This window comes from Protomyctophum bolini (genome assembly GCF_963924005.1).
Source record: "Protomyctophum bolini genome assembly, chromosome: 6".
NCBI classification, from domain to species: domain Eukaryota; kingdom Metazoa; phylum Chordata; class Actinopteri; order Myctophiformes; family Myctophidae; genus Protomyctophum; species Protomyctophum bolini.
In genome coordinates this window covers 2131428-2146132 of record NC_137867.1, presented here as the reverse complement: position 1 = coordinate 2146132, position 14705 = coordinate 2131428, and positions in this window count along the sequence as shown.

Below are 14705 nucleotides of genomic sequence, written 5' to 3'. Positions count from 1 at the left end.
AATAACCAAAATCTATAAAGTAACTAACTGCCTGGTAACTAAGGTTTTCAATTAATTGTAGTCGAGTAACACAAAATACATTATACATTATTTAAATCATGAGGTAACTTTGGATTTATATAAAATGTAATGATTAGGTAAGAACATATGCTATCCATTACATTGAAGCTGTGATTGTTATTTTTGTTATCAAGTATCAAACATTGAAGCTGTGATATCAAATCTACTGTACTCTCCCTTCTGTAGATTTCCACTGGTGACTCTGGAGTCATTTCTAAGACCGACTGTGACTGTCCCCGTGGCGCGCATAAGTGCAGCCATGCTGCTGCATTGATGATATGGGGAATCCACAACCTCGGTTCCACGGATGTGGAGTGCCAGTGGAAAAAAACAAAATTGCCTGATGAGGTAATAATAATAATAATAATAATAATAGTCCCTGAAAGGGACATTTGTCCTCACAGGTTTGTTCACAACAAGACACAACACAACATATCACCAAGACAATAATACTGTAGGCAGATTGTTTAATGCCACGATGGCTGAGGGGACAAAACTCATGCTAAAGCCAACCTTTTTCCACTTCAATGTTCTGTGTCTTTGCCCAGATAGCATGAGGTTGAAGTAATGATACAGAGCATGATCAGTGTCATGTGTTATTGAAAGATAGAGTATGATCAGTGTAATTTGTTATTGAAGCGTGTGGTGCACTTATTATTCATATCAGAAAATGTAGGTGTGGGGATTCCGATAATCTTGGAAGCAAGACAGGTAATGCTGAAGTTTGTTCCTGTTAGGCATAGATAGTATTGTCTAAAAACATGCAGAAACATACAACAGAACAGGTTGAATAATGCTTTTGTACAGTAATAACAGAAGATAAGGGGCAACTGATTACATGTTGTCTTTTGTCCAAAAGTGAGTCCAAGATATGTGAAACTGTCAACCTGTTCTACTGTTTAGGTCAAGGCAGTGGAAGACCTTTTTCCACCAAAACAAGGTTCATCTACAGCCCGTGACACCAACCCAGATGACCACGAGTGGCTGCGGGGTCAGTTCCAAGGCCGGTGGGCAGGAATATCGTGGCTCCTCCAGCCTGAGCCTGAGCCGGAGTCTGTTAACGGCATTGATCCCCTGCTGGATCCATCATTGCTACCAACCAACATCTGGGCAGTGATGGCATCCTAGCAGCAATGCTGCTATCGGTGGAGCAGATCGTGGCCATCCAAACTGCTACAGTAAGCCAGAAAGACAGTGTGCTCTGGCACAACATGAGGAAGGATAGGCTGACAGCCAGCAATTTTGGCTGTGTGCTTTTAGCCAAACGTGTCACACCTTCCCTCATCTCCAGAGTGTGCCAGAGCAAACCCCTGGACGGGGTACTGTCCATCCAGTGGGGCATTGCCAATGAGCAGGAGGGAATCGATGCCTTTGAGAAACAGACAGGCATGAAGGTGATTGCTTGATTTCTGTTTTTATTGCCAAAATTGCATATACACGAACACATGCAGGTGTTGACACCAGAGGTGACACTGGACATAGTATTCGAACCCAGTACTTGATTAAGTTCATAGCTATGTAGGTATTTGGCATAAACAAATTGGTATGACATTTATCGCAAAGCCCCAAAAAGTACACAAAATCACTGTTAAATTGAACAGTAATTGAAATTTTACATGTCAATTTATAATGGACAATTTACTTTTCGGGCAAGTGGGCATGACCTTTTGTCACCAGTACTTACCTCTGAGAGATTATAGTGTCAATGTGTACAATACTGACAAACGCACGAGCGCTTGCTTATTTCCATTATGTGTCCTTTCAATTGAATAAGGTGAGAGGGTCCGGTTTGTGGCTGAGTCGCAGTGGCATTCTGGGTGCCTCCCCTGATGGCCTGGTGGGTGACACAGACCTCATTGAGGTCAAGTGCCCGTACACCTGGAGGGATTGTACTGTAGAGGAAGCAGCTAAGCACAAGTCATTCTACCTTAAACAGGTAAATACATTTATTACACATTCCCTGATATGTTTTTGGCTATACCCTGTTTTCACTGGATTTGACACCCTGTAAAAGTAGACAACTATGTTGGCTAATTATTATCTGTAATCTTGTCATGGATAATCATGTAAAATCAGGTAATCAATTATGTTGTAATTAATTTTTGATACTGCAATCATGTTATTTGATAATTCTATATTGTACAAATAATTCGGCTATTGGTGTTTTGCTGTTATACATTATGTAGAGACCTCGTCGTCGTGTCTCCTCCTGGCACTATCATATTTTGTGTATTGATTTTGTATTGCCTTTACATTTTGTGCTAAATAAATCGAACCAGGTGGAAGATGGCACCTACCGGCTGAAGGAGAATCACCAGTACTGGCACCAGTACTGGGTCAGCTCCATTTAGCGCAGAAGACCACCTGCTATTTCACCACCTGGACCCTGAAGCAGTGTGTCGTGTGTCCAATTGTGCGAGATGAGTCCTGGCAGGATCAGATGGGCATCCTAGAGGAGTTCTATAAGAAGAACATGTTGCCTCTTCGTCTTGTATAGTTAATTTATTTTATTGTATCTGTTTTGTTATCTGTTGCACTTTTTTCTGTTGCACTATTTTTTGTCCCTGTTGCTGCTTATATTTTATTTATTTATTTTGATTTTAAGTTTTATACAGTTCGAGTACATTTTGATGCCAGTGCAATAAAGATTCATTGTTCATTGTTCTTATCTACACTGTTTTACTATATATTGATTTCACTCATGCCCCAAGTAAAATTAATACAGTAGGAAGTGCACTTGAGAGGAATCTGTAGTCTTTTCTGTGCTACTTTCCTCTACATTTCATCACTTTAGTTTTAATGTGGTCGCTCATTGATGCACATTCCCCCCACCCCCACCCCAGGGGTCACGGCCATATCCATCTATTTATCATAACCTATAGTTTAAGATTTGAGTGTGATATGATGTTCTGATATGCAGTTGTGATCAATCAAATTCAGCTTGTTTTCACAAAATACAGCCTTCTTACAAATAGAACTGGAGTTAGTCAATTTAGTGAAACAAAGTGCGATATTTCTTTCTCTGCTAGGCCCACATATCCATGGCATATCTCAAATGAAAGGTGAAGATGTCTCAACTGACTGAAATGTCCAACTAGAAACATGGGAAGTGTGAACATGACGGACATAAACAGTGATTTGAATGTGACCCTTTTATTTTACTTGCCACACAGCACATGACTAATGACACATGGAACTTGTAATCAAATGGACCGTTACATGTAACAGAGTGTAACACATGGAACCAAATGGACCAAAGGGTCCATTTTAACTCTGAGAGTGTAACACATGGAACTCTCAGGGTTACAGACCTGTAAGGGTCCATCCTTACAGGCCTGTAACCCTGAGAGTATATACACATGGAACCAAATTACATTTAAAAAAAAAAGGAAAAACACATGATAATACAAGTTAAAATGAATGGTAATTAACAATATTTTTGGGGCAGGTGCCTATGACCTGAGGGCAAGTAGAACATGACCTGTACTTGGCCGACAGGCAAGTGCCTGTGAGACAGCTCCAAAACTACACCATGTTGCATCTTTTCTATTTCAATTGAACGGCAACTTCTTTGATCAAGGGCTTTTGGAGATTAACCAAAGCACAGCAGAGTTGCACCACCACGTCAGCATGGCTTCGCAAGGTGTGAGGAAGGTTATGCAAGATTCTAAACTCTTTCAAACGAGCATTTGCTCTTTCAACATGGATCCTGCACCGTGCAATGTCCTTAGTAAGTTTAATCTCACTCTCTGTCATCTTGCCGTGAGTCAGAAATGGTGGGATGTTCACACTGACTCCGTCTGGCACAATATCTCGGATTAGAAACCCTTTGGGCTAGATTTTGAAGGTGCGTTTTACCTATTACAGTAATATGAGCTGGGGGCGTGAGGTATGTCATATTGCAATTTTAAGCATGTTAAGAAGCGCTTTCGACACCCCGTGGAGTGCGCAAAACGGCCTTGAATTAGTCATGGGAGTGTTTAAGGCGTGTTTGAGAGTTACCCAATCAACATGTCCGTACTATTTTCTTTACCAGTCAGCTGATGTCACATACGGAATGCGCACTTTGGGGATCGTTATTATTACATTTCTTCAGGCTGGCACCATAGAAGACATGACATATGACTTTGTCACATTTGGGTTAATTATTCCTATTGCACTGCATGCTGTCACCTTTATGCCTCAAAATAAGTTGTTTCTATTGAGAAACACCAGTAAAATTATATTTTAATTTAAATTATAATTATATTATATTTGAAATGAGTAATGAGTTGAATGCCTGGTGCGTATGCCCGTGATGCGGTATGGTCCCGTGATGGTATGGTCTTCGCTCGTAGCATTTTATTGAAGAAGACTTGACTCGAGTGTGATACAGCGTATGAAAGCAAACTTCCCAAGGATTATGGATATGTTTTTGTTTTTTTTTAAGGTTGAGAAATGAAAGAATTATGGCCGTTTCTAATCTCAACATTTTAATAAAAAGACGCAATGAAAAGACGTTGTTGCCATGTCTCAGAGAAACAAGTAAATAGGTCTATAAAAATAATCCCAAAATAAGCGCATATAACAGGGGTCTGTAACCTATTTTAAATGAAGTGCCATGTTTTTATTTTCTAGATAGTGAGTCTGCTATATCCAGATTAATTTTAATGACACCACATTAAAATAAAAAACATATTTTGATTGTCCACAAATATTCCATCTTTTTAAATATTTTCTTGCACATTGTTATAATGATCATTATATATCCGCCTGCAGTCAGAGTTCATAGTTTTAATGAATGAATGTGATTCATTGTGAGCTGGTAGATCTGCTATTTTCAAAAGTAAAATTTTAATTACATTTTTGTATTAGCCGTCCTTAGTTGGGCAAATGCATTCATCTGGGGATCCTTGACATGGGAATGTGCTGTGTGAGGATCACTGGTTTAAACAACATTAGGAGAAACCTTTAGAAACAAGAAAAGCAACCACAACTACCAATATTTACAAGCAACTTTACAGAAAAAGAAGCCGCTTATAATAAACAGACTTGGCAACACTACAGCAGCGTCCCAGAGCCGCTCAAGTGTAAAATCAAACAGTGCTTTATATTTTCTTTTTGCGTTTATGAGGTGCCTAGACCCACGTCTAATCGTTATGCGCAGGTCAAGGGGCTTAATAGCAAATTGCGCAAAGCGAAAATAATTAACATATGGACACTCCCACAATGCTAAAATATTCAGCAACGTCGTATTCCATATGTGTGTGCGTTCAACACGGGACGATAAGGCTTTCATAATACGATTGTGCGCAGAGCGAGGCCAATTTATGTATTACCACATGGTAAAACGCACCTTCAAAATCCAGCCCATTGTCTGCTAGTATAAGATCACCTGGCTTGAAGACATTCAGGATCCCACTGTTAGCCACTATGGCCTTGTCAGAAACTGACCCAGGATACAATTTGCTGCAGTATGTTATGACAGCATTTGGCGCCACACCTAGCAGGATTTTAAATGAATGCATCCCTCTGTATGATGAGTATGTGTGCTTCTTGAGGTACATGGAGGATGGAGCGGCTATTTTAACATCTGTGCAATCGATGATCATTCTGCAGTTGGGATACATCCGGAACGAGGCGGGTAAACTTGTCATATTCTTTTCACGACTTGGCACAGTGGACATGATGTCCTTGAACCACAACTTGTGGAGAACATGGATGAATGTAAATACTACATTTCTCACAGTAGTGTCGCCACACTGGAAGAGCTGAGCAAGATGCACCATAGTTTTGACGGAGCTTCATGAGAGTGATTAGTATCTGGTCTTCTAAAGACATGCATGTGACCTTCCAGCCGGAATGATAGACAATGGACTCTTCAAACCTCTTTGTGTAGCCAACGAAGATGTTGAACATACTTCTGTCTGGGAGGCCAGTTTCCATTCTAAGGACATTTTCCTTAATGGTTGATGCAGAGTACCTGAAACTTTCACGTTTTGGAACACGTTGGTCACTATGCAAACCTTCCTCTACAAGCAGTCCCTCTTCCACGGGTGGATTACCCTCCATGGGTGGGTGTTCTGCTACAAGCAGTCCCTCTTCCACGGGTGGATTACCCTCCATGGGTGGGTGTTCCGCTACCAGCAGTCCCTCTTCCACGGGTGGATTACCCTCCATGGGTGGGTGTTCCGCTACAAGCAGTCCCTCTTCTACGGATGGACTGCCATCCATGGCTACACTTTCTTCCACGGGCAGATGCTGCTCCATGGCCTGACCCTAGGAGAGAAGAAAAAATTAGAAAATTGATCCTGCTGAAAAAAAACCAGTTTACAATACAATGGGGAAAAAAGTAGTTATAAACTTATAACATGATGGAAAAACATCACAGTCAAGGGTGGGCAAATATACAGTATCTCACAAAAGTGAGTACACCCCTCGCATTTCTGTAGTTATTTAATCATATCTCTTCATGAGACAAAACTGAAGAAATGTCAGTGTACAGCTTGGATATCAGTGTAGATTTAATTTTCCCCTCAAAATAACTAAAAACACAGCCATTTGATTAATTCCAAACTGCTGGCAACAAAATGAGTACACCCTTAAGTGAAAATGTCCAAAGTGGCCCAAGTGTCAATAGTTTGTGTGGCCACCATTACTTTCCAGCACTAGCTTCACCCTCCTGGGCATGGAGTTCCCACTCGAAGCTACTCCAAATCCTATTGAGCATCTCTGGGGCATCCTCAAACAGAAGGCGGAGGAGAGTAAGGTGGGAGATGATTCCAGTGGCAACCTGTGAAGCTCTGGTGAACTCCATGCCCAGGAGGGTGAAGCTAGTGTTGGTAAGTAATGGTGGCCACTGGCCACACAAAATATTGACACTTAGGCCCAATTTGGACATTTTCACTTAAGGGTGTACTCACGTTTGGAATTAGCGGCTGTGTTTTTAGTTATTTTGAGGGGAAAATAAAATCTAAACTGATATCCAAGCTGAAGCTGTACACCGACTACTTTACATTGTATCAAAGTGTAATTTCTTCAGTGTTGTCTCATGAAGAGATATATATATTTGCAGAAATGCGAGTGGCGTTTCACTTTTGTGAGATACTGTATAATGTACAAATAAGATGTCCAACATACAATGCTCTCCATGGGTGGGTGTTGCTCCACAGCCAGGCTCCCTTTTTTTCCACGCCCAGGAAAACATGTTGGACCCTTCTGAAGTCCCTCCGTAAAGTGGCAGCTGCACACCCTCGAATTTTTATTGGGAACCATGTCTCCACGCCTGGGGGGGAAAAAAGGATACAATGAAATCTTAGTTATCACAGGCATAATAAAGTAAAGTAAAGTAATATATACAATCATAATATCATTAATATGGCAAATAACTGGTCTAGCTACCAACTTAATACAGTAAATACTGATAAAAACTAACAGTTTGAGAGATGTTTGAGCTGTAAGGCAAGGGAAATATATTTTGTATAGCCCAAATCAACAATGCAATTGAAATAAAAAACATGTTATTTTTAGTTCAGTGTCTGTTCTTTGTATATAATCACTGGACTGGGGAGACGCATGTTGACCATTGGTTTGAGAAATTATTTTATGTGTTGTGTTATTTTAACAGGCAAATTTGACCGAAAACACTGAAATAATGGGGGTGGAACGAACTAATACTGAATAAAATGAGATCATAACATCTATGTGATTGCACAGCCCCCACCGCCCCCCCTTTTCCCCTCACTGTATTCCCTTTTTGCTTCCTTTATGATGAATTCCTGTTCTGCTCATTAACTATATAGAAGTGTAATTGTATGTCTAAATGTTTTGATGAATTGAACAATGTGGACCCTGTTGTAAACAAGTGTAATGCTTAATTGGGTCGTCCACTCACAGTTAACAGTCTCTGTATTGAGTTTGTGCTTGAAATGTAGGCCTACTGTAATTCTACAAACTGTTAATAAATATTTCAATCAATCAAACAGTTGCGCCAGCTGCTTATTTACATATGTTAAATATGCTGTTTACATATTAACATAGTGTTAGTTCACATATTAACATAGTGTTAACAACGTAACTAGATCACAAATTGACATGGAAATTAAATTATAAGTTAAAACGTGGACCTACCGTATACGTCTCGTCCATAATGTGAACGCCGACTTGTTCTTAATAGGATTAGGGAAAGTGTGGAAACGGCAAATATTGACCCCAGGCCGGTGGTTGCAGTCGGGAACAAAGCACTGCACCATACTTATGTTATGGTACAAAAGAACAGATAAACTTTTTAATGTAGACTAGAAACTATAATCAAAGAACAAACACTACACATCTGACGACTCCAGTGCACAACGCGGGCAATTTCTCATTCCAGCCTTCCAGGAAGTGAACGTCAGTCGCAATGCTTCATGGGAGTGTAGTTTCAGCATTTTGGACAAAAAGTATGTACACAGTGTTGTACCCTGCCCCTTTTTTCTTCTTTCTGATTATTTATTCGGTGCAATTTTTTTTGTAAATTGTCATGATTTCTCACGACTCGAGTTGGCTTTGTACGAGCCTTAAAAGGTCTTTAAATAAATACGGCCTGAATTGGCTATGGTGGAAATGAATGGTAAGTTACTTCCTGGGCCGTTCGTCCGTTCTGAGAGGGGGAGGGACTGCGACGCTCTATAGCATGCTACTACTTACTACAAATAGGCAAGCTGTATATGCTTGTCATCGTCACTTGGAAATAAAGGCGTGCAGTCCACTGTCCATTCATGCCTTTTTTTTTAAATAATATCATAATCGCATATGCCGCATCACCGCGTCCGCATGCGCTCCAAAATCATCTCACAAGTGCGCTCGCATAACAAGGCCAGTAAAGCAGTGTTTGATTAAGCACAAACTAATACATTGTAAACATGTTATATTGTTTTTAATTGCGTGATTTTAATTACTTGTAAAGTTGGAAATCTCTCTTTTGTTTTTTACATACACATACCGTTTTATATTAACATTTTAGGAGTGAAAACATATGTTTAGATGTGACAGTGTCAGCAGTTCAGACAAGGCTGCTCCGCTTGTGTACGACAGAAAAACAGCCAAGGAAAAAGCGTAAGCAAGCTGCCGACCAGACGTGGGATTTGAACGTTGTCACGTTCGATTTCAAGCTTTGCCGGAAATGGTAAATGTCAAAAATGTCGGCAATTTCGGCGTGCACCCATATTTTGGCGTACGCACGGTTGATAAATGAGGGCCTAAATCTATTAAATATCTAAATGATCTCTATTACCTGCATTGCTGACATCTTCAAGAAAGACACATGTGCCAGCTGTGTTAGATGGAAGATGCCAAATAATATCAAGGCTCGTTGGTCTAGGGGTATGATTCTCACTTCACTATCCCTCACCTTAGTTAATGTCTTGGAAAGAAATATCTTGTAGCCTGGAAGAAGACAACATAGAACCTCAGCAACGACTAGCAGACATTGTCAATATAATGCACCATAAAGCTGCAGTTTTCTATTAATTTTAAATGGAAGCCATCAACATGACACTACAAAGTGACACCAAACGTTTGTACCTGTTGCACAAACAATAATGCTCCGTAGTCGGCAGGATTCGAACCTGGGCGGGGAGACCCCAATGGATTTCTAGTCGATCGCCTTAACCACTCGGCCACGACTAACGCTGTTACCTGTAAGCACACCTGTTCAGCAATTTTGGGTGAACACAAAGAGGAACTTGAACCCACAACCCAAGCAAAATTGCAATCTTCTGAAAGTTGATTGATGGGTTAAATTGACCCTCCTATCTCCATTACCTGCATCATCTCTGACATCTCAAGAAAGCCACAAGTGCATCAGACAGCTTTGTGAGAGTAAACATTACAGTGAAAACAGGGCTCGTTGGTCTAGCGGTATGATTCTCGCTTAGGGTGCGAGAGGTCCTGGGTTCAAATCCCGGACGAGCCCCTCCAGGTCACCATCTTTCCAAAGCGTTTCTGAACATTCAATGTTCTCAGCAACTTGTGTCACAGGTTGTTTCTTACATAGTTGGAAAATGCTGTGTTCACACATTCTTCCGTCTGGAACTAAATCTATTAAATATCTAAATGATCTCTATTACCTGCATTGCTGACATCTTCAAGAAAGACACATGTGCCAGCTGTGTTAGATGGAAGATGCCAAATAATAACAAGGCTCGTTGGTCTAGGGGTATGATTCTCGCTTTGGGTGCGAGAGGTCCCGGGTTCAAATCCCGCACGAGCCCTACTGTTGACACTGCACTTCACTATCCCTCACCTTAACGGGCTCCAATGCATTGTCTATGGTAGGGGAAATTCACTACGGGCGCAGTACCCTTTCCGGCCGCAACGTGGGTGAGGACGGGCAGCGGCGCTGTCCTAAAGTTCGCTACCGATGCAATATATATCTGGCCACAGAGTGGTTGCGGATGGGCCGTGGCGCTGTCCTAAAGTTCACTACAGATGTAATATATATCTGGCCACAGAGTGGTTGCGGATGGGCCGTGGGCGCTGTCCTAAAGTTCACTACCGATGTAATATATATCTGGCCACAGAGTGGTTGTGGATAGGCCGTGGCGCTGTTCTGAATGTCACTGCCGAATGACTCTGTTCTTCTTCTCTCGTTTTTCTGACTAACTGTGTTATGATATTATTTTTCCTGCACGAGTCGTCATCATGAGCTTTTTGTTACTTTATCGCAGCTAACGATCACATCGAGGTCCATGGAATACTTTGTAATGAACAGCTGACTCTCTCGCGATTTTGGCGTTTAAGTTTTATATATTTTTGGACGAGATGAATGCCTGGATTTGTCTCTCTCTGCGTTTTTTATGTTTACGCCACATAAGAAACTGAGAGCAGTGACAGTGACAAATATATTGTCTACCATACAACAGTAATACAACAACATAATGTGTGTGATATATTGAAATGCAATTTTAATTGTCATTTCAATATTTATATCCAAACTGTGGGTCTAACAGTAAACAAGCCAACTTAGTGTGCGGCCAGCTATGGCGTGAGCCAATGGGACTGTCTTGGGGGAGTGATTGACGGGTTGCTCCGTGTATGTAGTTAGGTTGAGAGAGCAGACCTGTGTATGACGCGCACACACGTAAATGCTGTCGTTGTATGGACGCTTATTCAATGATAATAAAGAGAGATCTTTATCAGTGCCTCCGGTTCTTGGGATCGTTACAATACAGTTTAAGGCTCAATCCCAATTCCCCCCTTCATCCTGGCCCTTAGCCCTTGCCCTTGCTTATGCGCGTTCACGTGAGGAGGAAGGGTTTTCTCAATTCTCTTTGGAGCGAGGGTTAGGGCTGAGGGCGAGGGGTAGAATCCCCTTCGTTTGAAGGGACATCGCGACCGGACTCAAAACGGAGCAACATCACTGAGGGCTGAAAGGCGGACGAGGTAAGAAGCCTTTTATGTCCTTTATTATGGAAAAATATTATAATAACCAATATTATTTGAATGTATTAACAATCTGCATCGCCAAAAATATCGCAATCTCTAGCAAAGGTTAACGTTACCTCACGTGAACTAACGATATGAATGATACGGCGTTGCATTCATACAACGTTACCCATTCATTTGGCACCGCATCGGCGCTTTATTCTTTTTTATTTATCGCCGGTGCGCCGGTGATACAACTCGGATGCAAGCTAGCTTATTAGCAGGCATAAGTCCGACCCCCCAGACCACGATATGTCAACATTCTGCAGTTTTGGAGCTCTTAAAAGCCGTGAAATAGCCTACTGTACCTACATAACGCTGTCACTGCATAAAGTTGGCTACTCGCTGCAGTGATAGCTATGGTTTTATCATGACCAATGTTAAGCTAATCCCCACAAGTTGCAAAACGTACATAACTAATTAGCAATGGTGTTGTGTTTTTCCCCAGGCAAAACATATGGAACAGATTGCAAGCTGCTGTGCAGACTGTACATTGGATGGAGATGAATCACGATGGCATTTTCATTGATAGAAAATTACTCTGTTCTTAATGATATTAAAAACAATGAACAGTGACCACAGCCCCTTCTTTCTATACTGCAAATTGTTTTTCCTTTTTCTAACCCTGTATATATATATTAGGGTGCATCAAAAAATGCAATTTTAACCTCCTGATCTGTTCTTTTGCTAAAAGATGCCACTTCATGTTGTAAGAACATATGCAAAATATTTTTTCAATATATGGTGATTTACAGGTCCAACGCAGCATGTCAAATTTGGGTAAAAGTGCAATTTTCGGTGTTTTTTGAAAATTAAATGCAAAATATTTAACGACCAAATATCAATCTGTTCTTTTGGAATTTTGTTACAATGGCTATAAAAATGATCTTTGCAAAGTTTGGGGAAAATTCATTCAGATTTACTGGTCCAACGCAGCATATCAAATTTGAGTAAAAGTGCCATTTTCGGTACTTTTTGGACACCCATTTTCTATTATCATAATTCCATTTATCAAAAAAAAAAAAAAAAGTTTTTGAGAAGAGGTGTTAACCAGCATACATATGCATGTTTTTGCCTTATTTATTATTTTATTTATTTTTATCTAATTTAATAATGGTGTCATCACTAACACATGCATAATGTCAACATGGAATGTTAACCTGGCACAATCAAGGACAAAGCTTGCTAATGCTAGTAATGAATCACATGCTGTGAGGCAAAGACTCCACCATTGACCTGAAGAAAATAGAGGTAATCTACTCTTTATTATTTGTGTTGGTGTACTGTTAAGGATCATTGCCATGAGTTTATCACAACTGCCTTTTCTAACACTGTAATCTTGTGTTAATTCAATGCAGCTAGCTACTTTATGCTAGTCATCCAGTTAGGGCAGCTAGCTATTTTTTGCTAGTCATACAGGTAGCCAACATTAGGTATTTGTCAAAATGACTATGGCCTGTGCAATGTGCATGTTTTATGTCTTATTATCATTAATGTTAACCACGTAAACTCTATAGTTAGTTGACTGTATTCTCATGGGCCCTATACATATCTTTGCTGAGAATAGCTACACGCTGACAATGCATTGTGTAGTGGCATGTTGTGTGCTTTTAGATCTGTCATTTTGGTAAATCCCCCCTCTGAATGAATGCTAGGGTTAAGTCATGTATGCTAAGGTATATTTTATTTACTATACAGTATATTTCTAACCGTATCCTTATTCATCATTTGACTGTAGTGTAGAAAGCAAAAGACTAATAGGCCTACATTATTTTTTATTATAGATGATGACCTCGCCCTTAGGCTCACACCGGAGGAGCCGCAGCCTGGTCTTTGGTCTGGGTAACAGCATTACCAATGCGGATGGCATCATTACTGGTGCCAAACTGCCAAGTGGTCGTCAGATCTTGCGGTGCATGCTGTACAACTGTGATGTGCAACTGCATGACAAGCGACCCGGTATCAATGCAGCCTTGTCACGGTTCATGGCAGCCAAGGTTGTCCTGGAGCAGGTGAAGACATTTTACACCAAGGCCAATATCCCAATGATGAGCGAACGGGCTGCGTGCAAGAACATGGTGGCGCTTGTTGACGACAACAATAAGCTGCGTCGCATTCCACAGGCCAGGCGCTCCAGTAAGGCTACAGCTCGACAGGTAGATGCAATGGACCGTAAGTTGGATGCCACATTCCCACTTTGGTCTCCAAATGCGCAGGAGCAGATCCGCAATCCAGAGGACATTGCTCTCCTGGCCAGCATGAAAGGAGACAGAGTGGCCACATTTGGATCACTTGATGCCAAGCTGAAATCCAAGGGAAAGCGACGGCAGAATCGTAATGCTGGGGCAGCAGCTCGCCAGGCACGCTTTACCAAGGAACAGCAGGACATGACAGTGACATCCAGCATGGCAATGTTGGAGAGTGCAATTGATGAGGATAGCAATACAACAGAAATGCCAACTCTACCAGCTGAGGACACAGACACACCATCCTTCAAACATAAAAAGACTGGCACCACAGCCTTCATTCCACCAGACATCCTCAGCCGGCCGAGTCTCGTGTCACTGGCTACACGGTTGAAGATCACACCAATGCAGCAGGCTGCCTTCACGCGTGCCCTGATCACAGAGTCGGGTGGTAATTGTGAAAATATTTCAGCATCATACGCAACAGCAGATCGATCACGCCGCAAAGTGCTGGAGGCTGTCAATATAGAACACCACAAGCAGTGGACACCACCTCCTATGTGCACCCTGCACTGGGACGGCAAGTTGACACCGACGCTCTGCAATGTGCGCCAGATGGAGGAGCGTTTGACAGTGGTGGTTGGAGATGCAGAGCAGCTGAAATTGCTTGGCGTGCCAGCATACACAAAGGGTAAAGACGAGGCGTGTGGAGAGATCATTGCCAGGCTGACTTGTAAACTACTGCAGGAGTGGTGCTGTGCCGACCAGATTGTCAACATGGCATTTGACACCACTGCATCAAACACAGGACATCTCACAGCAGCCTGCATTGCCATCCAGCTCTCACTTGGTAGACCACTGCTCTGGTCCGTGTGCCGGCATCATATTGGTGAGGTGATCCTCAGCCACATTTTCACTGGCCTCAAGGTGGAGTGCTCACGCTCACCAGAGGTTACCTTGTTCAGGCGTCTGCAGGACAACTGGAACTTGCTGCCACACAATTGCAGTGACCCC